The sequence below is a fragment of the Choloepus didactylus genome, chromosome 5 (genome assembly GCF_015220235.1).
Source record: "Choloepus didactylus isolate mChoDid1 chromosome 5, mChoDid1.pri, whole genome shotgun sequence".
Classification (NCBI taxonomy): Eukaryota; Metazoa; Chordata; class Mammalia; order Pilosa; family Megalonychidae; genus Choloepus; species Choloepus didactylus.
Window position 1 is genome coordinate 78,659,623 of NC_051311.1, and position 26,468 is coordinate 78,686,090.

The following is a 26,468-nucleotide window of genomic DNA, read 5'->3' on the forward strand; positions in this document are numbered from 1 at the left end:
CAGTCTTCTAGGAGGAAGGGAAGGTAGATAAACCAAGCTCCAATTGTGGTTTTAATTAATGAATTTGGACTACTGAATACAAGCTACAAACACAGATAAACCCAGAGCAAACAGGAAAGGAACCCAGAGTTCCTCCCAGCAGAGAGGAGGTGAGGCTGACAGAAAAAAAAAATACATAAATAAATAAAAACAGAAGCTTTTGGAATTGGCTGAGCTCAGAATACTGGAAAGGGTTGTGTCCCTAAAAAGGGGGCACATAGAACTGGGCACCGTGGTTCTTGACTGGTAACTGGGGGCTAGGGATTGGCTCTGAAAAGGGAATCTCTTTTTTTTCCTTTTTTTTTTCTCTCGGTCTAAATAGTTCATTTAAAGAAAACTTCAGGCATTTTCAATTGTCAGTGCTGACCCAGGCAAGGCTGGAGTTAAGATAGAGTCAAAGGAAGAAATCAAGTGTAGGAGATAAATCCCTAAAGGGCTTATCTTTTCAAAGAAAAGGGGGAGGTGGGGCCCAATTCAAGTGACTGCCCTCCCTCAGAGAACTCAGACCCTAAGGCCTGGGGTGGGATGGGGGGCAGAAACAGCATAAGCTTGGCTTCTGACACTCTTAGCTCCTGGCAGGGACAGGGTCTACATAGAATTAAAAGAAATGCACCTCTTTACACTGGTGGAGAGCTGCGGGCTGACAAGTGCCACCTGCTGGGCAGGATAGGAAAAGCACAGCATCTAGAGGCTTCACAGGAAAGCCTGACAACTTTCTGGGTCTCATCCTCAGGGAAACTTGATTCCTGAGGCCTGGGCCCATCTGTTCTGGGAAAATCTGATTGGGGTAATCAAGGAAAATCAAGGAAACCAGATGCTTAGACAACAAAGAATTACAAATCAGACTAGTAAACGTGAAGATATGGCCCAGGCAAAGGAACAAACGTGTACTTCAAATGAGATACAGGAGTTAAAACAACTAATTAAATATATTCAAACAAACATGCTAAATCAATTCAAAAATCAAATCAATGGTTTGAGGGAAGATACAGCAAAAGAGATGAAAGATATAAAGAAGACATTAGGTGAAGAGAAGGAAGAACTTGAAAGTTTGAAAAAACATTTGGCACAACTTATAGGAATGAAAGGCACAATAGAAGAGATGAAAAGCACAATGGAGACATACAACGTAAAGATGTGAAGGGCAGAAGAAAGGATTCAGGAACTAGAGGACAGACTATCTGAAATCCTATACATAAAAGAACAGATAGGGAAAACAATGGAAAAATATGAGCAGGGTCTCAGGGAATTGAATGAAAAAAGCGAAGTGCATGAATATAAGTGTCATGGGTGTCCCAGAAGGAGAACAGAAGGCAAAAATGGCAGAAAGAATGATGGAGGAAATAAGCACTGAAAAATTCCCATCTCTTATGAAAGACATAAAATTGCAGATCCAAAAAGCGCAGTATACTCCAAACAGAAAAGATCAGATAGACCTACTCCAAGATGCATAATAATCAGATTTTCAAATGTCAAAGATAAAGAGATAGTTTTGAAAGCAGCAAGAGAAAAATGATCCATCTCAAGCTCAATAAAACTGTGTGCAGATTTCTCAGTAGTGAGAAGGCAGTGGTATGATATATTTAAGATACTGAAAGAGAAAAACTTCCAACCAAGAATTCTATATCCAGCAAAACTGTCCTTCAAAAATGAGGGAGAGTTTAAAATATTTGCAGACAAACAGACACAAAGAGAGTTTTTGAACAAGAAATCTGCTTTACAAGAAATACTAAAGGGAGCACTACAGGCAGATAGGAAAAGACAGGAGAGACAGGTTTGGAGAAGGGAATGGAAATGAAGACTATCAGTAAGAGTAAAGAGAGAGAGGGAAAGAGAGAGAAAATAAAAATGATGTGACACATAAAATCCAAAAGACAAAATAGCAGACAGTAGACATTACTTTGAGTGAAATTAGCCAGAAACAAGAGGACGGATACTCTATGGACTCACTAATATGAACTAATATTGATGAGCGAAATTTGAGAGTTAAAGTTGAGAACACAGGTTGTCAGGAGGTAGAAAGGAGTTAGAAAATGTGCATTTACATGCTGAAGGAGTACATAAGGTTCAACAGGATTGATTGTATAGATCCAGAAATGGATAACATAATACTGTGTGATGGTAGTACAATATTGTAAGTATTCTGAACAAAGATGAGTTTCAGTATGGTTGAAAGTGGAAAGCTAGGGGCATGTATGACACTGGAAGCATAGATAGAAGATGAAGACTGGGATTGTATAACTTAGCGAAACCTAGAGTGGTCAATGATGGTCATTAAATATACAAATATAAGAATGCTTTTAAAAGAGGGAGAACAAATGTATGTCAACATTGTAAGGTATTGAAAATTGAATGGTATGGGGGAAAAATGAAATCAATGCAAACTAGAGTCTTTAGTCAATGGTAACATTATAAGGTGCTTCCGTTGATTGTAACAAAGGCAATATACCAAAGCTAAATATCTATAAGAGGGGGATAAAATAAAATAATATGGGTTTCTTGGTTGTGGTGTTGTTGTTTGACCTTTTCATTGTATTTTATTTTATTTTTATTTTTCTTCTGTCTTTCATATTTTTATTCTTCATTTTTCTTTTTCCTTTTCCTCTTTTTTTCTGGAAGAAATAGAAATGTCTTCATATAGATTGTGGTGGTGAATGCATAATTATGTGATTATACCAAGAATCATTGATTGTTTACTTAGAATGGATTGTATGGTGTGTGACTAAAACTGTTTAAAAAATAAAGAGGGATACAAGTGCTGGAGAAAATGGGAAAAGAGGGATGTACCTATTCACTGTTTTTAGGGAAGTAGTATGGGGCAGCCCATCTGGAGGGCAGAGTTGTGGTTCCACAGGAAGCTAACTGTGGGGTTGCCACATCGTCCTGCAACCCTGTTATTGGGTATATTCTTGAAGAACTGAGAGCAGGGACATGAATGGACATCACACACTGGTGTTTATGGTGGCAGTATTCATAATTTACAATGGATGGAGGTGACCTAAAGGTACATCGACTGATAAATGGAATGATGAACTGTGGTGTATACATACAATGGAATATTGAGCAGTGGCAAGAAGAAATGAAGTTGTGAGGTATGTAACTAGGTAAATGGACCTTGAGAACAATATGCTGAGTGAAATAAGCCAGAATTGAAAAAACAGACATTATAACATCTCATTAATATGGACTAACTATAATGTGCAAACTCTGAGAATTGAATCTGAGAGCATAGGTTATCAGGGGAAGGCTTATGGTAAAGGCTCCTAGATTGTAAGCTCTTACATCAGTTGCATTCATTCATGAGTTGTAACCATTATTTTTAAATTCTGAAATGATGAGCTGTTTGTGTATAACCTGGTCAGTCCCTGGAACTTCAGGTATCTGTTTGACACCTGAGACTCAGAGCCAGTGTTCGGTAGCTATGAATGTCAACATTACCCCATACAAGCAAATGTTAAAGAAGCTGAAAAACAGATTTCAATTAGAGATATGAATGAAATGAACTTGGTTAGGACTAAGGTAAACCAGACTAAAGAGAAGAGGATGATATTGACTATGTCTTAAAACTTCAACTTCTGTGTGAGACCAAAGGAAGAGATGTTTATTTGGTGCAAAATCTATATTTTCTCTAGCATGCTATGTAATGTAACTTGTATGGTCAGTTTATTCAAACACCATAATTACATGGAACCTTCAATAGGGGGTGAGATCTGGTTGGTTTGTACAGGTTAACATGAAACCCTGACACATTCCAGAGTAATTTTGGCAGAGTATAAAAAAGTATTTGCAAAGCCCCCTTGAGGGACTGGGGAAAAATTGGAAATATTAAACTTCCCAACCTGAGGAATTCCTGATATTCTTGCAAGCACTGGGGACTACAACTGTAATAGGCCAAGCCATCAATCCTGGGACTTGCCCTTATGAAACTTGTTACTGCAAAGGAGGGGCCAAGACTACTTACAATGGTGCCTAAGAGTCACCCCCAGAGAACCTCTTTTGTTGCTCAGATGTGGCCTCTCTCTCTAAGCCAACTTAGCAGGTGAACTCACTACTTTCCCCTCTATGCAGGACATGATGCTCAGGGGTATAAATCTCCCTGTAAATGTGGGACATGGTTCCTGGGGATGAGCCTGGCCCTGTCATCATGGGATTGAGAAAGCATTCTTGACCAAAAGGGGAATGAAACAAAATATAGTTTCAGTGATTGAGAGATTTCAAATGGTGACAAGAAGTCATTCTGCAGGTTATTCTTATGTATTGTATAGATATCACTTTTTAGTTTTTAGTGTATTAGAATAGCTAGAAGGAAATACCTGAAACTGTTGAACTGTAATCCTCTATCCTTGATTCTTTGAAGATCATATAACTATATAGCTTATACAGTGTGATCATGTAACTGAAAACCTTGTGGCCCATATTCTCTTTATTGGGTATATGGACAAATGATTAGAAAAAATGGGGACAAAAAGTAAATGAATAATAGGGTGTGAAAAAAAGTATGAGATGTTTTGGGTGTTCTTTTTTACTTTTATTTTTATTTTTATTTCTTGGAGTAATGAAAATTTTCAAAAAATTTATTGTGATAAATGCACAAGTATATGATGATACTATGAACAACTGATTGCACACTTTGGGTGATTTTATGGTATGTGCATGTATCTCAATAAAATTGCATTAAACAATAAAATTGCCATTTGATTTCACAATGGCAACACTGAATGCAAGGAGAAGGGGAGAGGTGGGTTTGGGAGGAAATTTTAACTAGTATCCTAAACCTGGCCAAACGACCTTCCAAATGTAAGCTTGAAATATAGACATTTTCAGATATATGGACTCAGAAAGCTAACCATCACAGAAACTTCAGGGAGTGCTCCAGCAAAAGAAATATAGTTGTAGGGGTTTGAAGAGGGGTGTAAAGAGAATTGATGAAGAAAAAAAATGAAACAAATTTATATAAGTAGTGGTTAAAAAATTCACTAGATAATATTTTATGGGAATGTATAAAAAAGTTAACCCAGGTACATGGGTAAATTTAGTATTTTATAACAATAGCACGTCAATCAGTGGTTAAAGGAATAGATTATACAATAAATGGTAATGGGAAAATTGTTCCCCCATAAGGAAATGTATACAATTAGTGTATCTCTACTATAGCATATATAAGGTTGACAAAACCACTTTTAAAAACCATAAAATTTTATGTAAAAATAGAAGAATCTGTTTGGAACTTGGAGCGAGGGTAGTTCTTTCTATGTACACAAAAGCCAGAGAGAAAAATATGTGTACATAGCTCTAAATAAAAATACTATACAAATGATAGACTAGGCAAAATATTGGGTGCATATAGAACAAATAAAACAATTAGTATTCAAATCATATGAAGATCTCCTAATAATGACCAAAAAAGGCAAAAAGAAACAGGAAAAGAAAGGATGTGAACAGTGTATTATCAGAAAAGGAAACATAACTGATTGATAAATATTTAAAAATATTCAACTTCACTTGTAATAAGAAAAATGCAATAGATACTTTTTGACTGGTCAGATTGACCAAAAGGAGAATGTGTGATGATATCAAGTGTTAGCAAACAAGTAGAGGAAATAAGAACTTTGAAACATTGTGGTGAATGTGTAAATTGGAATAGTCACTTTGGATAACATTTTGCATTCAATTCTTGGTATATTCTCTAGCGAAATACAGACACATATCTGTAAGGGTTGTTGTTCACAGCGGCATTGTTGGATAATATGGTAAATGCTATAAATTTAAAAGTGCTCTCTTTAATTGACTCGAAATATTCGATACCTCAAAGGAGGTAGACACGAGCCTGAAGGAGAGATCAGACTTCAGAAACTGAGCAGAAAACCCTGTTTCCAGAAGGCGGCTCCACCTTTTTCCACTGGAACACTTTTATGAACCCAAAGAAGCTTAGTGGATTCACTATTAGAGGCATATTTTATTCCTGATACATTATCATGGACCCATAATTTAATCCTTCCATCATTTATCTTCCTAAGTTGATGGATTTTAAATAAACTCTAATTTTATATGACTGGAAACTCAAATCATTATCTGATTTCTTCTTAGTTGATTTTTCTTTGTTATTCTTCTCCTTTAGTTCTTATTTTATCTAGCAGATATATCCCATTTACACAGTGCTACCAAATATGATAGGAAAAAATGTCTGAGGAAAATATTAGCTACAATTTTGTAGATACCTGAAACAACCATAACAGTTAAGACAAAATCTTGAGAGATAGAAAAGAAGAGAATTTATGTGTAAGGCAACATATTTTTTATCACTAAAATGGTGCAAAATGGTCAAACTTGGTGAAAACGAAAGGAAAACTACTTCTGCCCATTAATTTTCTCAATTTTCATAATTCCAATTTGGCAGCCAAACCTTCATTCACTAATTTATGCATCAGCTCTTGACTAAACTCATATCATGAGCAAAAAGCTATGCTAGGTATGGTGCTTTTATCTCTTCAGAGTGAGTGAGAGGAATTGGGAAAAGGATAATAAGTTTATTCGTCATGTAATTCACTCAACAAGATATTTTGGGGAGCCTGTTATGTGCCAGGTAATGGGGGTTCTGAGTCAGCTGTGAATAAAACAAATCAATTTTGTCTTCATGGTGGGTCTTTTCCAATAAATAAAGAAATGTGAAAAAATTTACATCAACAGTTGAAATGTTTGAATTTATGTTTCTCATTTGACTAGCACTAGGATCGCAGAATTATGCTAAATATCATCAAATTTTGTTGTAATTATTTTTTTACTTATTTTTTCTCAGTATATTATCTCTTGAGGGCAATTATTCCTTCCCTGGAGCTAGTGAGGTGCCTGGTACGTAATAGGGATTCAGTAAAGTTTGCCAAACAAGCGAAGTATTAAACCTTTATGCACCTCAATTTCTTCATCTATAGAAATGGGGATAATAATGGTAATACCAGTATTAATATGGTTGTGAAGAGTAACACATTTTATGGGAAAATCTTCATAAGATGCCAGTCATAAGAGGCTCAATTTATCAATATCATTTAAAAAGGCATTTCAAAATATTAATGTAAATAAAAACTCTTTGCAAGTGAACTCCAAGCAAGACAAAATGAACTTTTGACTTTTGATATATTTTTGTCAGTTATCTCTTACATGTGTTCCACAACGGGGAAAACCTGTGTCCCCCCACTCCTCCCTTTTTATCAGTCTAAACGTGCATTTATTCCTAATGGTCAAATTTCAGTGTTCATAATGTATTTGCCTAATTTGTCCTAAATGATTTTCTGTATAATGAATAGATAATTTTTTTAATGTTAATAACCATGCCAGGTGTATAATTGTGAAATTTTTTAACTAGTTTCTTTGTTTTTGAAAGCAAACCACATTTCAGGAAAAAAAAATTGTTACACTCAGAATTCATACATGATAAGAAATTCATTCCACAAGTGGAGTAAGACCTTTAAAAGACCTTTATCTACCAACCAGAATAAATTTGATATGCCTTACGGACCATTATGCGAACTCTCCGTCAGTGTGCATGCAGATATAACCATCTCTTCAAAGTGCTAATACCATAATTTCCATTCAGATGATGAAATTGTAATAAAAAAGTTTATTATGCTACATTTGTATATGATTACATATTAGATTGTGGAAAGTTAACATTTATTTTTCTTCCACTAATAATCATTTTTTCAAGATCTAATAAATTCAAGAAGCTTAAAAACATGTTTAAACTAGACAATCCATTCAGTAGAGCAGTGTGCCCTCCTGGTGGTGCTGTGGAAACTGTTTAGGAGCTAAGTGAAATATTTATGTTTAAACTCCCCCTATGTCACTTATTCAGGCTTCTTATATATTTTCCATAGTATAAGAATTGTTTATTACTAATTTAATATGTGGTTACAGATTTTATTCATTTAAAATGCTAGTTCTAATTTACCCATTTTCTTCCTTGATCATGTCTTTACAACAATATAAATATTACAAAGACTAATAAATAAGGAATAATCATAAGATTAACCCAGGTAAAATTCAGATCATCTGGCTACTAAATGAGCAATTTGACCAGATCTATGAGGTACTTGAACTGGATGAAATCACATCTATGACTAAGTAATACCATTCTTTCTATGATGGAATCTACAAAAACAATTTGTTAAATCATTTTATTGTATAGCTAAAAAAATACAGGAACATCTTGCTTAAATATGAATTTTATAGATGAGGAAACTGATACAGTTAAGTATCACACCTAAACTGTTTCATGTAGTTGGGGCAGACTTGACATTTAGAGCCCAGATGACTTCCCCTAATTGAAATAGTCTTTTCCCATACTTTACTGGATCATATTGTCTTATCATTAATTAAGACCAACATCTAACTTGTTAAAAAGGGTTTATGTGCCAAACTTCCAAGATAACCAGGCACCCAAAAAGCTGTTAAACTGAGAAAAATTACATAAGCTCATTGTCAGAGGAACATGTTATATTACATTGTGTGTGCATTAATATCAATGAGAATTCAATACCGAGATCAAATGTACAATATGCTGTCAAATGTTTAATAATTCTTCAGTGTCTAATTAAGTCTAAGAAATCTGCACTTATGAGTGAGTCATTGTAATTTCATATTAAGTTCAATATAATGAACTGGTATAAATAGGATAACACTGAAGAGCCAATGACTTAAGCTGATTGTCTGAGAGCAGGTTTCTTGCTACCACAACCTTTTAATATCAACTTAGGAGTCTGTGCAGGGCAGAAAAGAAAGAGAAATGCTGTACTTGGTGCCACATAAAGTGGAGGCTGGATATTCGTGGGCCTTAAATCATCAATATCTTTATCAGATCTGTGTAAATGTTGTGGGCAAGTACAATTAAAGGGCAAATCCCTGGATCAGCGGGCTAAGCCAAATTTCAGCTCCAAAAGCAGATGATTTCACTGGAGGGTACTTGTAATGGAACATAGGAAACAACTATAAAAGCCAGGGTTTTAAAGACAACATAAAGTAAGAGACTTCTGGAATCAGAGCACCTCATTTCAAAAATCTGTTCCAACACTGCCTGGTTGTATGATCTTGTACAAGTTTTGTAAAAGTCAACTGCTCCTGACACCAGTTTTCTCATCTGTAAAGAGAATATTTCCCATATAAGGACATTATGAGTGTTAAGATAAAGCATACATGTGAAAAACCTAGAAGAGTGTCTGGCTTAAAGTAAGCATTCAATAAATGTTTACAATACTTATTCTTGGAGGAGAGTTTTCAAGGTATCAATTAAGAAAATGTCTGAATTTCTTCTGCTTATAAGGACTCCAATAAAAAAGATTAAGGCCCACTCTGATACAGTTGGGTCACACCTTAACTAAAAAATAACATTTTCAAAAGGTCCTATTTACAGTGGGTTCACAGCCACAGGGATGTAGATTAAGTTCAATAACGTGTCTTTGCCATGGTACGTAATTCAATTCACCATAGCAAGGAAATTTCTCTTTAAAATCGCAAAGATCTGTACATTTGCATTAGAAGGAAATTCCACAGAATTCACATTTATTGAGAATTCTAATTTGCACAGACTTGTGGAATATCAATTTTGAAAAGAAATAGAAGGAAAAAAACAAGAATAGTTGAAACAAATATAAAATTCTATCTGAAGCAAAGGAAGTCAAGTGATCCTCTAAGAATCGAACCATGAACATTGGAGGATGGAGTAGATATGGGTACTTTGTAATTAATTTATCAGTAACGTTTCTGGAAAACAATCGGATCATTGCAAAGCATACAGAGATTCAGTGAAGACTGACAATGCAGAATAAGAAGACAGAAAGGAAGTCCAGACCAGGACCAGAACAGAACACCGGTCATTTGGGGTTCTGGCACCACCTTACTCTACTGAGGAGGAGCTTAAAGTACCAGAAGCACCAAAACCACATGCAAATTAATCTTTGTTGCCCGCACGGCATTTATGGAGACATTCATTATTAGTAACATTTATCATTGATTTTATAGTGCAAGCCAAGTTCTCCTCAGCTCCTCCTTATAAAACACAAGTTGAAAGAACCTTTTCAAACACTGAAAATGGAAACTTTTTAACAATCCATTACCAAGGAATGCAGTGACTCAATGGTATCCCAGCTGGGTAAATTCTGTAGGTCATTGCCACAAAATACTTCTTGGAAAAGGGCTATTCCTATTTGAGTTAATCAGCCCCTAAATGTACACTTTCAAGTAACACAGGAATTTGTTGTAAGGAAAAGTTCCTGGCCTGAAAATTACCCTGTAATCCAAATTACAAAGCCTATAGCTGAAAAACTATCCATTATAGGACATTTCCTAAAATGCCTCCTGTACTTTAAAACATAATGAGGCTCATAGTTATTAAGGGTAAATAGCTCCCTGAAGTAACCAGATTGTGATGCAAGGTGAAAGGTAATAGGGGAGGGCTAAGTGTTTTTTTATAAACATTCTATTATTATACTTTTTGTCAGCAATACATCTTCTTTCCAATAGGCAAGAATTCTCAGTTTAATATAGATTATGAACAATGCTCAGCGGAGTTGTTCTCCCTCTCCCTTCCTCTCCCCCTCAGATGGAAGACCATCTCAGGGCCTGTCTCTAGCCTCAGTTTCCATTAGACTAATGGCAGAGACCCTTTATCGGCAGCATTGTAATTTGCTGATGCTGATGACCGTGAGATATCTTTAAGTTAAGGAAAACTCCACTGCAATGCTGACATCACATTCCAGTAATCATTCCTTATGTCTACAAAATGACTTAGTGTTTCCAAAGTTGCATGTAAGGGCATTCTTACTGTGATATCTCTTCCATTGATTGTGAAATTGATGTGTTTGAGCAGACCGACTTCTGTCAAGGGTGTTTCTTTCAGAGCTGTTGCTCAAAAATGTTCCTAGACAGAAGAGTCATCTTCTTTGGTCAAGGATATTTCAGGAGCCTAGATACAGTTTGGAGTAGCTAAACTTCCAAACAAGCTTCTAGACTTCCAAAGAGCTTAGAGGATGTGTGGCATCCTCAAACAGAAACAGTCGACATTCACCACTGAGGGAGGTCCTTTACTGACACTGCAATATTTTAATGGAACTGTAGAGTCTTTCCCTTCAGGTACAGTTACCTGTGTGTGTATATTGATTATATACACACACACATGCACACATACACAGAACTCGTTAAGTTACTCAGAGCTTTTCAGGGAATGTGGGGGACAACATAATAGATAAGATTGACTGTACTCTGAAATATAATACTGTATATTTTACTATATATAATATAATATATGATAAGATATGTGTATATCCATACACTAAGGGAATAAGAATTTTGTTTCTGATCTGGTGTGAATTTTTTATCTTTCAAATTCATCTATTCTCACTAATATGATTTTATGTTCCTATTCCATATTTATCTAGAATCAGGTTTTTCTCTTTTCTTAGTCAAATTTGCAACTTATCTCAATCTCTTTCAATATCATTGTCCAAAGCTTACTTCAAGTACACTTTCTTTTATCAGTTGATTTCTATGGTGGTTATTTCTTCTCATCTATGCTGCAGAATGTCTGTCATATTAATTCAATGCTTCAGGAGTTGTTTCTTTTTTTTCCAGTCCTGGTGCTCTGTTTTATGTCTGAATGCCATCATCCATAGCTTGTTCTCTACCACACTGAGGCATGGGAAGGATTATTTTGTACTCTCTTGGACTGAAAAGTAACTTCCTTTTTGAGGTTTAAGTTGAAAACTGAGTCCTCCTTTATGTAGCACCATGACACCCCTGTGTGATGCTGTTAAACACTCTCCCTTGTTGCTGTAGCTCAGAGGACAGTCTTTTGACCATTTCATGCTTACTATTGGGTGGAATAGATGTTCACAGACATTACCCCATTTTATCCCCACCAGAGATGATGCACAGCAAGAAATGCATTCAGCTTGATTAAATCACTTGCCTGAGGTCACATGTATAGGAAATTGAAGAATCAGCATTCAAACAAAATCTTTTGACTTTAAATCCCTTGGTCTTTCCATCATACCACATTTCTCTCTATTCAGTTAGCAATTCATCGTAATATATGCATTGTAGTAGAAATAAAAGGGAGCAGAATAATTTATTATTCAAAAATAAATTCCTAATTTACTTTTATTATTCAAAAATAAATTGTACAATTTATTTTTGAAAGACAAGATGGCCTACTTTGGTTCTAATTAAAAATCAACTGAATTTTACAAATTATAGACATTCAGCTGCTTAGCTTTTTCTGATCAATTCATTAGTATGGCAGAATGGAATGATTTGCATAACTTAAATAGTCCTCTCTTTGAGAAACAGAATTATTTAGACCATATGGAAAGATAATTGTGTAGGTAAGTAGGTTCAAAGTGTTACTGTTCTAAAAATACTATACGTATAGTATTTACTCTCAAAATTAAATATAGCAATACAAGTTTATAGTTCAGTAAACTTTTTAATTCATTTTATTGAGTTGAAATACCCTCTTATCTTCCTTTTGCAAATAAAGTATGTAACTGAATAAAAGGTTACTTATGAAGAGAGTCAGATATTCTTCAAATGATTGTTTTTCTGCTTAAAAGGAAACACCATTGCTGCTGAAAAGGCAAATGGACTCTGATTTTTACTTCCAGTTAATTTTTGTGTTTTTTGTTATAATTAACATTTGAATTGGAACACTAGACATGATCAAGTAGAGGAACACTGAGAGACTGATTATTTTGCCTCTTTAAATGATTGACTCTAACCAGCCTACAAAGTGCAGAGTTCTTTTAAATCTCTTCCTATATTAAGTCATTTATTCCTCACTTTCCCCCTTTCTCACTCTTCCTCTCCCCTTTTCTGACCCCTCCTTACCTTCTTCCATTCATTTTTTTTTTTGTCTTTCTTTTTACCCAAAGTAGCATTCACTAGGGTCTACCAGCAACAAAACTGTCTTGCTTTGTGTCCCACCCTTCTTACCCCGACTCCACCACACACATTCAGTTTAGACTGCATTTTGAGAGAGCAAAAGTAGCATGTTACCTCACTGGGCCATTTAAGCACTTCATAACGTTGGCATTCTAGTGAGAAAATATTTAATACTTGAACTGTGACTGAGGTTGCTGAGTTAGATGACAGTGCTACTCCTTACTGCAGCAAGGCACAGCCACAGGCTCCTAACTGAGTGCCCACCCAGGAAAGCAAGTAGGAAAACTGTGAGCAACATGCTCTCTGAGAGTATTTTCATTCGGGAAGAATATGATAAGGCCTCTTTTCCTCTTTGTGTTATTTCTCATTAGAAACACCAAGAAAAAGTGTGTTTCTCATTATTTTTCTTATTTGCTCAAGTGTGTGCACATGCCAAGGGAGTAGCTGAATGTAAGGAAAGTGCCAGAGTTAAGAACGACCTGCAAAGCAAGTAAGAGAATTTCTTTTGGTTTTCCAGGCTGATAAGATGTTTCAAAATATGTGGATCCAATTTCAAATGAAGACAAATACCACATCTTGGAAATATCATATGGACACCTCTGATAAAACCATTTTAAGCCATCAGGAAATCCTGTGTTGTATTCTCTACTCATATTATATTTACGATTTCAACTTTGAATGAGGATTAGGGAGATCTAAGATGTCTGTTCCCCTTTTTGCTCAGCAACACTTTCCGTTTTGGCGTTCTGCATGCTTCTATTTTATGAAGAAAGATAATCATTTTTAAATCCCAATGGCTCTATTTTTCTTTCTGTTGCCTATAAATGCCTGTTTGCATTAATGTTGCTTAGAAATTTTTCTATTTGAAAGCTCAGCTGGTACTGAAATTTTACTTTTTATCCGGAAAAAAATTACTTCCTTTTTTTCTTTTCTCTGATGGTCTGTTTTAACAAGCAGATCCTGTAAGTTGTCCCTCCCCCATGCCACTCCCTGACTGTATCACACTGGGCAGTGCCTAGCTGTAGCTTTTGCCTCTTGTATTCAGGTATTTCATGCTGGCATAAATCAAACAGTGTGATGAGTTTCAGAGAGCTCCATGGTTCCAATTTGGTACTGTTGTCCCAAACTTGAGCATCCTGCCTGAGACGTGGCACTTAGAGCTCCCTGCTGGCTGAGCAGCTACATGTGCTTTCCTTGGCAATTGGCCACCAAGAACTTGTATATTGGTAGAGAGCAAGATATATCGATGAAGGTAAGCCAATTGTGTCAATTAGATATAAAAATGGCAGCACAGAGATTTGGGACAGATCTATAAAATAGTCATTATACTCATCACAGTTCAAAGAAGACAAATTTTTGTTTTTCTTGCATTGCAGTGACAAAGTCCCCTTCACCCGAAAGCTCAGAGCAATATTCAAACATTATCTCATTTATTCTTGTAATTATTGTCTCAAGGTCAAGGAGTAGCACTGTCAACTATTTTACAAGTGAAAGGTTCGTGGTAAGGTGGCGTTTTGGCAAACAGAGAGAAGATTATGCCCGATTCTGTTAGAAACACAGCTGGGGACAGTCTCAGTGCAGGAAACTATTCTGTCAGGCAAGTTTTTCATCAGAAATTTGTGCAGGATTTACTGATTCATATAAATCAAGGTATGGTTTTACATCTAATAAACAAATACTTATTCTTTGCTTATTTTATTCATGACTTTGTACTACTCTACTAAGCCATGGTTGAGAAGATTTTTTTTCTTTCCCCAAGCACAGAGAGTTTTTCTTTTGCTGTTTCATATTTTGGTGTTTTTTGTTTTGTTTTGTTTTGTTTTTTTCTTTTTTTTCTTTTGCAGTTAAACATTTTCTCTATAAGGTTTCATTTGGGCAATAATTTTATAGCTTGTGCTTTTTCTCCTTTTGAGGAAGAGAAAATGCAATTGAGGCTAGTCCATTTAAATTTCTCAAACAATTTTATTTTAAGGAAGCATTTACATCTCTTTCTTATGTATTTGTGAGCCTATCCATTATCTTATTTGTTTTCAATTTTCATCCAAGAAATGAAAATAAGTAATGTCAAGAATTAAGATTGAAGAAAAACATAAATCAAGAGATAATCTTTCCCCACACACACACAAAAAAAATACCTTTTCTTTTAAAATAATTTTAGATTTACAGAGTTTGGTAAAGATAGTATAGACTTACTGTTTCACCTAATGTTAAACATCCCACATTGTCATGGTACATTTATCAAAACTAAGAAATTGACATTAGTGCAACACTAGTAACTAAAATACAGACTTTATTTTAATTTCTCCAGTTTTTCTATTCCAGGATCTAATCTGGTATACCATGTTACATTTGTCATGTATCCTACCCTCCTCCAGTCTTTGACAGTTTCTCACTCATTTCTTGTTTTTCATGACTTTGGCATATTGGAAGCATATACACTCTAGAAAGTAATATAAATTCTATCTGTGGGCCAAAGGATAAAATACATTTATTTTCATAGAAAGCTTTTGGTTAGCTCTTTTTCCCTCCCAATGATTAATATACCCATATTCAGCTCTATCTGATTCACTCTCATGTTAGGAGGTCCACAGATGAAAATGTAAGGCTAAAAGAAATGCAAAGTTCCATTAATTAAAGTCATAGAATTTGTGTATGAGAAAGGACTTTAGCTTTCACATTCCCTCATCAAGAGAAAGTGACTTACCCAAGGTGCCATAGCTGTTTAATGTGACAGTGGCAGGACTCACTGTGACACAAGTATGTTTATATATCATTTCACAGCTGACAAAGTGCCCACATGGGCATGATTTACTTTGGTTCTTACAAAAAGTCTATGCTCCTGGAACACCCCAGTCAGGCTTGCACCTTAGCAACTTTGTTCTAGCTGAACCCTCCACATAGAATGCCCTTCTCACAGATATTCTCTTGGCTAATTCCCTTGTCAATTTCAATACTTGCTCAAATCTCAACTTCTTCAGACTGACACTAATAGACTTATTTAATACTTAAGCTACCTAGTCTGTACTGTTAGTACCAACCCCTCTTTCCCTGATTGAATTTCTTTTACTTCAATTTTATTGAGATATGCTCACATACCATATAATCACCCAAAGTATACAAACAATTGTTCACAGTACCATCATATAGTAGGGCATTCATCACCCCAAACTATTTTTTGAACATTTTTCTTGTACGAGAAAAAGTGAAAATAAGAATAAAAAAAAAAAGTAAAAAAGAACACCCAAATCACCCCCCCCACACACACACACCCGATTTTTCATTTAGGGTTTGTCCCCATTTTTCTACTCATCCATCTATACACTGGATAAAGGGAGTGTGATCCACAAGGTTTTCACAACCACACTATCACCCCTTGTAAGCTACGTTGCTATATGATTGTCTTCAAGAGTCAAGGCTACTGGGTTGCAGTTTTATAGTTTCAGGTATTTACTACTAGCTTTTCCAATGTATTAAAACCTGAAAAGGGTTATCTATATAGTGCATAAGAATGTCCACCAGAGTGACCTCTTGGCTCCATTTGGAATCTCTCAGCCACTGAAACTTTATTTTGTTTCATTTTGCATCCCCTTTTTGGTCAGAAGATGTTCTCAATCCCACGATGTCGGGTCCAGAGTCATCCCCAGAAGTCATATCCTGCATTGCCAGGGAGATTTACACCCCCAGGAGAGAGGGCCACATCTGAGCAATGAAGAGGTACTCAGGGGGAGACTCTTAGGCACAGTTATAATCAGGTTTAGCCTTTTCTTCGCATTAATGAGCTTCATAAGGGCAAGTCCTGTGACACAGTGCTCAGCACATCAAACCGCCAGTCCTCAATGTTTGTGAAAACATCCCTGATTGAATTTTTAAAGGATATTTTTAACCTCTTACATACCGTGTAAGACAACATTAAACCTCTCTAGATAATCTCCAACATGGCAGAGTTCTTTATCTTGTGCATATATGAATTTGAAGTGACTAGCAACATATCTGGCACATAACAGATACTCAATAAAAATTTGTTACATAAATAAATGAGTGGCAAAACTATGCAAGTGTAATCTCTATATTACAAATAATGAAACTAAGGCTCAGAAAGCGCAGAGCTTTGTCCTCAGTTACATAGCTAGTCACTGGTATGCTCCAGGAAAGAACCATTCTCACATCAAAATTCAGAATGCAGAGTGGTCAGCTGCCCTTCAGAACTAAAGAGCAATCAACAGATGTTAACACAGGTGCCCTCAGGGAGGACACACTGGAACATGTAGAAGCCTGTTATTTTCCTCTCTAAAATCTATGAACAATGTTCCTACCTTTCTTCTGTGGCTGCTAATCTGTCAGTGCCCACATCCTGCTCCCTTCTATGCCCTTATATATCCTCTTTAATGAGAAAATATGCACTTACATACACGCACAATGAGATACTTTTAAAAGTCCATTCGAGTGACCACATCCCACAAGCATTTCCTGTAAACTGAAAAGAACTTGGAGAAAACTGCAATGGTAGCAATAACTTATTGAATATCTAGAACTCATGAATTCCATTAGGAATTTTTATATATTATCTAATTTAATGTTCCCAACAGTCCATACATATGATAAGATAAATACAGTGAGGCATAGAGGTTGAGAGAGTAAAATAGTTCATCCAAGTTTACTGAGTAAATGACAGAGCCAAGATCCATCTGTGACTCCAACTGGGTGCTAAGCCCAACACTAAAGAGTTTGAATCTATCTGTTACAGCCTTTGCTTCTCCCTTCTTTTCAAGCTTGTTTATCCTTCAAAGGACTCAAGCTAAAGAATTCCAATGATAATCTCTACAGCACATTTTAACTTTTAACAAGTTTTCACACTTTTTATTCATTTTAACCCCCTCAGTAGCTTTAGGTAGCACAGGTAGTATCACAGTTCACAGATTTTTTAAAAAAGGAAGATTCAGAAAGGCAGTTTTGAGTTATCACTTCCTTATTTATTCAATAAACTTTTTTACTTTTTGAGTGCTTACTATATGTAGACATTGTGACCAGAGATAAAAATATTTAAGAATTATAAACCAAGTTTACAAGATTTTTTTCAACCATTCATTCTACAGCTATTTATTGAGTACAATTTCTTTTTCAGGAAGTGTCCCTGGTGCAGAAGATAAAGCAGGAACAAAAGACAAGGTCCCTACTCTATGGAGTTAGTGGGGAGGACAATAAACAAGCAAACAGATAAAAAGATAATTTCAGATATTGATAAGTGGTAAGAAGGTGATGAAGCAGGTTAATGAAATAGAGAATCAAAAGGAGAATAGAAGAGTCAAGCTAATTTCAGACATTCAAAAGTGCTAAGAAAACAGTGAAACAGGTGAATGAGATATAGAATGGCTATTCTTACCCACCAAGTGTGGTCCTTATATCACACCTCAGTGTTTAAGGTCCAAGTGCCCTGAGGCATAATTCATCATGAATAATGTGTCTCATGGGATTCTTTTTTTTTCTCTCACTACAATCTGAGTTCACCGGGTTCTATTTTTCTCTTCACTTCTTTGTACATCTCATATTAAAAGACTAGAGTTAATTATAACTCAAGTAATTGGATAGCTGATACACCAGGAAAAATAAACCAATGTTTCCTAAATCAACACTTTGTTTCCTGGATGAGACTTAACTGACTGTACAGACTCAGAAAAGACAAAGATATCTAAGGGTTCTCCTGATGGCTCGTGCCCACCTTTAACAGGAGGATATCTAGACAAGTCTCACTGACTTGACTGATTTGAATTCCCTGGCTGCTTTATCACCCAGCATTTGTTTCTAAACCTTGCTGTATTAAAATGGGAGAAATGTTAAGAGTGAATAAGAAGGTCCTGATACCAGATTAAGGTATAACATTTGGTTTATTTTGTATGAAGCTGAACTCTTAACACAACTTCTGAGTGAGAGAAGTACCTAGCTGAGACACGTCTATAATTTGATGTCATTACTTTTGAAATAAATAATGGGAAACTTCAGAATAAATGTGCTTTTAATCATGGTGAGGAAGTTAGGTGGTCACTGAATGGGAATAAAGAAAAATTACTGTTTAAGTCTGAGATATGTATCTTCAATAGTTACTTGTATAAAAATCCATAATTAAAGTGTCTATTAAAAAATAGCATAAGGATCAAGAACTAATTAAGTAGTATCCTATACACTCTGGGCCACGTTATGTCCTATAAATATACTGGGTATCCCCCATACCAATTTCAGATCTTATTGAATACTTACTGACACCTACTAACTATGTGATAGGCATTGTGGTAAGTGCTAGAGATACTAAGATAAATAGGACATGCTCATTGAGTGATGTTGTCTAGTGGTGGAAATAGGCACAAACATATAATGTCTTTATATTGTGGTAGATAGTATAATAAAAATGTACACAGGGAGCTTTAGAAGCAAATAATCTGGGAAGTTATAGAAGATATGCTGGATGAAATGATGTCTGTTTCAGACACTATCTCATTTCCCCTGCCCCAGTCTTCTCAGGTCCCCTGATGTACTTTTCCATGCTCAGTTGACTCTTCGTCATTGATGTCGCACAAACTATGCTTAGGAATACACAGTTGCCTCAGCCTATTCCCTGGCATGTGCTTAAAGGCTAACATGGATGCTGTGGAGTTTAACATTATGTATTTTTCCAAGCAAGGAAACTGTGACCCCCTTTTTGTTTCCCAAGTCTTGAGATACAGTGTCCACATTCTGAAGTCCATGCTCTTGTATAGAAAATGCTTCCATTTGAATAGCTAGAATGCTGAAACCACCTCTTGAATCTAGACCTTGTTGTTGCCTGGTTTATAGAACACAGAGGAGAAAAAAAGAAAGAAATCAGATTTAGATTTAGGCAAATGTGGGTGTGAATTCTGGCTTTGCCATTCATTAACTGACACTCTTTCATTGAGAACAATTTGTTGAAAACTCAGTAAATGCTAATCACTTGGCCAGACACTGGATATTTTGTTGGAAACAAGACAAAATCTTTGCATCTAGGATTTCATTTTCTAGAAGTGGGGGCACTAAAAACTAAACTGATGAAAAGGATAGTAGGTAGGAGATGCTCTGAAGGAGTATTCAGAGTCATATAATAAGGAATGGAGTGGGCTGGCAGGCTGGTTCAAATAGCATGGCCAAGGGAGGCCTTTCTAGGAGAGGAGAATTGAAGTGAGACCTGAAATCTAAGAATGAACCATTTGTATGATTAGCCAAGGGAAGAGTAGTCCAAACAGAAGAAACATAAAGCCTGTGAGAGAGCAGTTGAGATACTTGAGGGGCTAAAATTGGTAGTGAAGCTGTCCAGAACACAATGAACCAGGAAAAGAAACCTATGAAAATGGGAGTCTGGGTAAGTTTCTAAATTTTTCTTTTTCAGTTTCCTCAAGGTATAAAATGCAGATGGTAGAACCAACCTCAACAAATTGTTAAATGAGTTAAATTATAGGCAATAATGAACGGTTCAAGTATCTAGAAGAAGATTCCTTAAAAAAAAAAAAGACTGAAAAACAAAAAGAAGTAGCATTTTCTTTTCTCACACATCATCCATTACATTTAAAATTACTCTCCAGGACATTCATTACTATGACTAATTCTGAACTACCTCTAGCAAAGTGGAGGTAGCATATTCACATGTTTTCTATCACCCGACCATCCTCCATCACTTCACAACTGACATCAAAATCTGACAGGACCATGATCACTGTTCTAAAATGTCTTCATTAAAAATATCTTTATCAATTGTACTGTCAAAAAATCAAGATTTGATTTGCTGTGTAGTTAACCTCCAATTAGTTTTGGGAAAAAAAGTACATTATAATCACTTTTCAACTATTATAACAATTTCAAATTTGGTAAATTTCCACTTGTAATTGTATAAAACAATGGCAAGTGTCTTTTTAGATAATTATATCTAATCAATTGTAATATAAGCTATTTTAAATCCACTAAGCAATATTTCAAAATACCAAATATGTTCTTCACTCACTTACATCACATGTATTAGGAAGTAAAATACAAAGTATAATATTCTCCACAAATTGAAACTTTATTAACAAGGGTGATAAATTAATGATGTTTTAGAAGATGTAATTTTTGTTTCAAAAGAGAGAGTAGACAGGTTAAACTGGATTCAGATTTTTTTTTTCTTAGAAACTGTGATACCTCAAATTACCCTTCATTTCATTCAATTATCACTTAAAAAAAATTCTGGAAGTGCTTTACTTTCTGACGCAGCCTTCAACTGAACATTCTACACCACTGTCAGTTGTCAGTGTTGCTGTTGGATTATTCAGATTAGAAGTGAGAGGCTGAGAAATGTTTCAGGTTTATTGTACAAATGCAAAAGATCTGCAGCACTGAGCACATTGATTTTATAGTTCTCCAGGAAATATTTCTACAAACAGAATCAGCATTCGTGAAGCCATGTCTCCCTTTTCTACCTCTCTATACAATGGTGTCCAGGTTTCCAAAGATGTTACTTCTGAGAAGTGTGTTGAAAGTTTTGTTTTATTTTTAAACTTACAGTGGCTTGTACAAAATAGGTTCTCAAGAAATGCTTGTTGGATTAATGAATCCATCCTAGAATATCCCATAGTGTTTTATTTGCAGTGCTATTTTAAGAATGATTTTGCAAATGGCTCTGAATTATTTGCTAATGAAAGAATTATGGAGATTCATAATAAAGCAGGACAGGTCATTATAGTAGCTATGAGTTAAATTTAACTTTTAACTTTATTTGTGAATTTGGTCCCCAAGTACATGGACATTGCTCATCCAGTTTTTTGTTTTGTTTTGTTTTGTTTTGTTTTTAAAGTGCTAGTCTAAGCCTAGACTGAGCCAAGAGATGGAAAACTAGGTTTTGTCTCAAATACCGTATCAATCAATCGAGTAGTTGCTATCTGAGGCTCTAAGATTAGGAAGATTTTGAGGTCATGTCTAGCTCATAAGGGCTATGATGATTAATGACGCCTGCCATGGAGGCTGGAAGGGAGAATGATAACATGGCTTTTGCCAGCCCCGACTGAGTGAATATTTTGTAGCAGATCAAATTTTTTATATTCTACAATCGTATTACCCTTGATGGCATTCCTTTCCTATCATCCAGTGCTCTTATATCCATGCTCCCTATTTCCTTTTCAAATTCTCTTCTCAGAAAGGAATAAAAATTTCACTAGTAATAACAATAACAATTGTCAGTCTCATTTTGAGCACACATTTTATGCCAACCACTGTGTTTATTGCATTACATGCATTTATTTAATATCCACTAAATAGTCTATGGAGTAGGAATTATTATTCTTAATTTACAGGAAAAGCTCAGATAAGTTGCATATTTAGTCTGTGATCTCAGAGCTAGTAAGTGTCCAGTTCAGAATTCAAGCCCAGGTCTTTCTGACTCCAAAGCCTTGGTAATACCACTGCAATTACCAAGAGAGTTTAAATGATGGCCAGCCTCAGAACACATGAATACTGATGTGGATCAAAGCTGTCAGTGGATGGGTCAATCTTAATGATGAGATCTCAATGACTTCCCAATACATTGACTGGTTATGTTTTGTACAGTTCTTGACATTTCACCAGATAGGGGCCAACCGATACAGAATATCAGTGCTTGGGCCAATAAAATCACATGGCCTCAGAGACTTTAGGGATCATCTTTTGTAACATCCTCATTTTTTGGATGAGGTGTTAGGGCTTTGAGAGGGATACAATGACTTTCCCTAACTCATGAGGACAATTTAATGAGAGAAATAAGACTAGTATCCAGATAGTCTGACTCTAGATCTTGTGTTCTTTCTATGACGTCAGTCTTCATTTCCTGAGCAGGTGTTTCTTTGCTCTGCATTGCACACATCACAAAGGTTTATCTCATTGAGATCATTGTATGTTTTGTACAGAAATAGTATCAAACAAAGCCAGAGAGGAGTCATCTTTACCACTGAAAATCCCAGAAGTGCAAAAACATCCATCTTGGAGACCATCCCCCATAGTCTTGAGATATTATAGTAGTTCTGAGTCATGAATTAGGGACTTTGGATTTCAAGGCTGAAACAATACCCAGTGCCCCAAGGTGCATGATGACACTTGAGGGAATATGATTGTTAGGATTCAAATGTAACAACCAAATGGACTTTTCAAACTATCTGTCTAAAAGGAAGCCAAATTATAGAACTGCCCTTTTGCTAGTCTAAAGAGAAGAACAGTACAACATACCACAATACATTAATGCAATATGAGCCAACAATGGGTAGAAAGCATTATAAATAGCCTATTTTAATATCAGGGTTAATCCCCCATTAAAAAAAATCATTACAAAGCATGACTATTTCATTCACCATCACCTTCTCTGTTTAAAACGCACTAGCCATAGGAGCATAGCTTAGTTCTTGGAAATGACTAACCACAGGACTTAGGCTTTCTATTTAAAATGGTGTGTGTGTGTGTGTGTGTGTGTGTGTGTCTGTGTGTGTGTATTCTGATTGGTTTAAATGTAACAGGCACTCATAGAATTCAACTACCATCAATTAGGAAAGGCTGAACCAATAACTGATACTTAGTCTTCAGATTTCTTTTTCAATCTGAAACTGTAAACAGTTAGAACATTTTCACTTCTCATGCAGTGATAGAATCAGGATTTTTCTCCTAGAGTTAACAAAACAATTACTACCAGTTTTAGTCAAGAACTATAAATCTTAAGGGGTGAAATGCCAAGTTAGTGGAAAAGGTATCCCCTCAGGTGGAAAATTCTCTATATTAAGCTAATGTTCAGTGATATTTAGGTATCCATTTGGTGAATCTTTAAAGGCTGCTTCTCACTGAGAAATCAAGAGTTAAGTGAATAGAAAAATGCATTTGTAAATAAAATAGTGATTATTTTGAGAAGATCAAACAAAATTAATGCATTAGCAATAACTATAGTAACATAGTTAAGTATGGCAGAGCACATTGTATAATGATTTCTCAATTGGTCAGGATTTTATAGTTTATTACAACATGCAAATAAGGTTATATACATAAATGAACTTTCAAAAGAAGTGAAAGGGCAGTTCATAAATCAGAAAAATTCCACTTTAGTATGTGGCGTTATTAATCTTGGCCTCTGAAAGACAAAATACCTAGCTTAGCCTACCTTTAGGTAATTTTGAAGCTACATATTTTCTTAATTTATCTTGATAATATTATGGAAAAATTAAAAATTAATGTACCAATTATAGATTTACCGATAAAACATTTCTCTGTGTGAAGTCCTGATTTGATGACTGAAATAACAAGTTATTTCACATAGTTTCTTAAATTCTACTACAGCATAAGTGTTTTTCACACTAGGGATCCTAAGAAGTAAAATCTTTTCATGAACAGCACATAAAAAATAAAATACAAAGTAAGAGACAGAAAGGGTTTGATAGTTTATAAAAAGCATCTCTGGACCTGGCCAGATAGCTATTTCCCTAGATCTAGCTCTTCTTTTGTATCTAGGAGAGGATTACAGATAAATTAAGCCAGTTGTGGATAGTTAAGACTATTTTTATTTTGTTTTCTTGACCATTAGTAATGAAGAAAATCTTCCCTCGTTTGCAGCTATTCATTGGCATATTTAAAAGATGTAAATGGTCTTTCAGTCTCTTCCTTCCTTAAAATAAGAATAAAACATTATTTCTTTACTAGAATTCTGTTTTTTATCAAATGCTTTGAATGCACAATGCTATAATTTTTTTAGATCATTGTAACGACAATTTATGCCTTCTTTGCTGTAATTAGTATAAATTTCTTCTTTCAATCTTATGCCCAAATGATGTTCATTATCACAATGGAACTTGTACATGTGTATATTACCTAAGCCTCTATATAGTCCAAAGAATTTTGCTCTAGAGTAAAAGTCTAACAGCAAATAGCAGAAACTTTCTTAAGGGATTTTGAGACATGGTTAAAAAGTAAGGAAATGGCATTGGGGTTTTGTTAGCTGATAGGAAAAGGAATCTTTCAGCTATCACAAGTGATGTCAGAAAGATACTTCTGTGAAGAGGGAACACAGCAGGATTTACTTACAGGTTGTCAGGGGCAGGGGTGGTTGAAGCTCTTCCCTGTGGTATTCATTCATTTCTTGAGCTGTTACAATTATTTGCTTCAGCCAACATGATCTGAAATGCATATAAAAAAGCATATAAGTATTTGAATTTTCAATGGAAATCTCAATCCTAATTAACTATAAATCAGTAAAGCTGCATAGCCTGAGGTAGGTTAAAATGAGAACTTTGTACATGAAAGGCTACATATGCCCCTAAATCTAAGAATTTCCTAGTTACAAACCTCTGAATCGCTACATGCAACTTCCTTCACTTCAATTATCCTCCTAAGGGAAGTGAGAGCAGGTTAACCAAGCCAAATAGGAGTCTGTGTCGTCAGAGAATGTGTCATTTATTTTTTGTTCATATAGCAAAAACCATAGATCTCAATGGGAATAGACTTCTGGCCCTGTCATCTGAGAATGTGAAGTGGAACGAAGTTAGAATTGATACCCTCCTGATTAGCTGAATCATACTCCTGCAGTCTCAGAAGGAGTGGTGTTTCTTTAATACTTTCTTTGTTCTACTCTTAAGAGATTTAGCACATATTGCTTTGTCAAGTTATTAGTATGCTTACTCTTATCTTCCCTTGCAAGACTTAAAGTTCTTCAAGGACAACATTCCAAACTTATCCTTCTTTGTGGGCATATTTGCAGTGTTGTCTACTAATAGACATGGCAAATAGGACATGCTTAAATATATACAATAAAGAAAAAGAAAGAGATAAAAGATACGCTTGCAATTAAGAGACAGGAGAGAAGAGTTCTTAAAACACATTAGTAGGATAGACTGTTTCAGCATTCCTAAAGATTCCTATCTTGTTCCTTGGGTTCTAAATGCACTTGCTTTTAGATTCACTGGCTTTGTTTTCAGTGTTGCTCTTCTCAAGCCTGAAGTAAATTGGCAAATGAATAAATTGTAAATGCATTTCTACTATCAAGCGTTCTACCTGGCTATCTGGGTTATATTCACCTCTCCTCTAATTGGAAGATAGTCATCAAGGCCATAACATAAATAAGTTGTTCAGCAAGTTTTTCCAGATTCAGAAAGCACCAGCAGCTTCCCAAACGGGGCGATGGGGATGATGTTTACATTGAGGAAGACCGTGAAATCAGGTGTCAACCTCCCCAGCTCATCTGGTAAAACAATTAAAATTTTTGACCAAGTCAGATGCTGTTTTTGAGTATTTCCCTGTTTCAGATTATTTTATTTGACCCTACATATAAGTTTGAACAAGATCTCATAATCCATATTATGATGCTTACAGAAAAGCTGAGGAGCTACATAAACTGTAAAGTATGATTTGGCATTGAACAATTTTAATGTAAAATCTCTTTTCCTCAAAATAGAGAGCTTTTTGGGGGTTTGATGAACACCAGACATATCAGTAAATTGTTCATTTGCTCTTCTTTGAAAACTTGT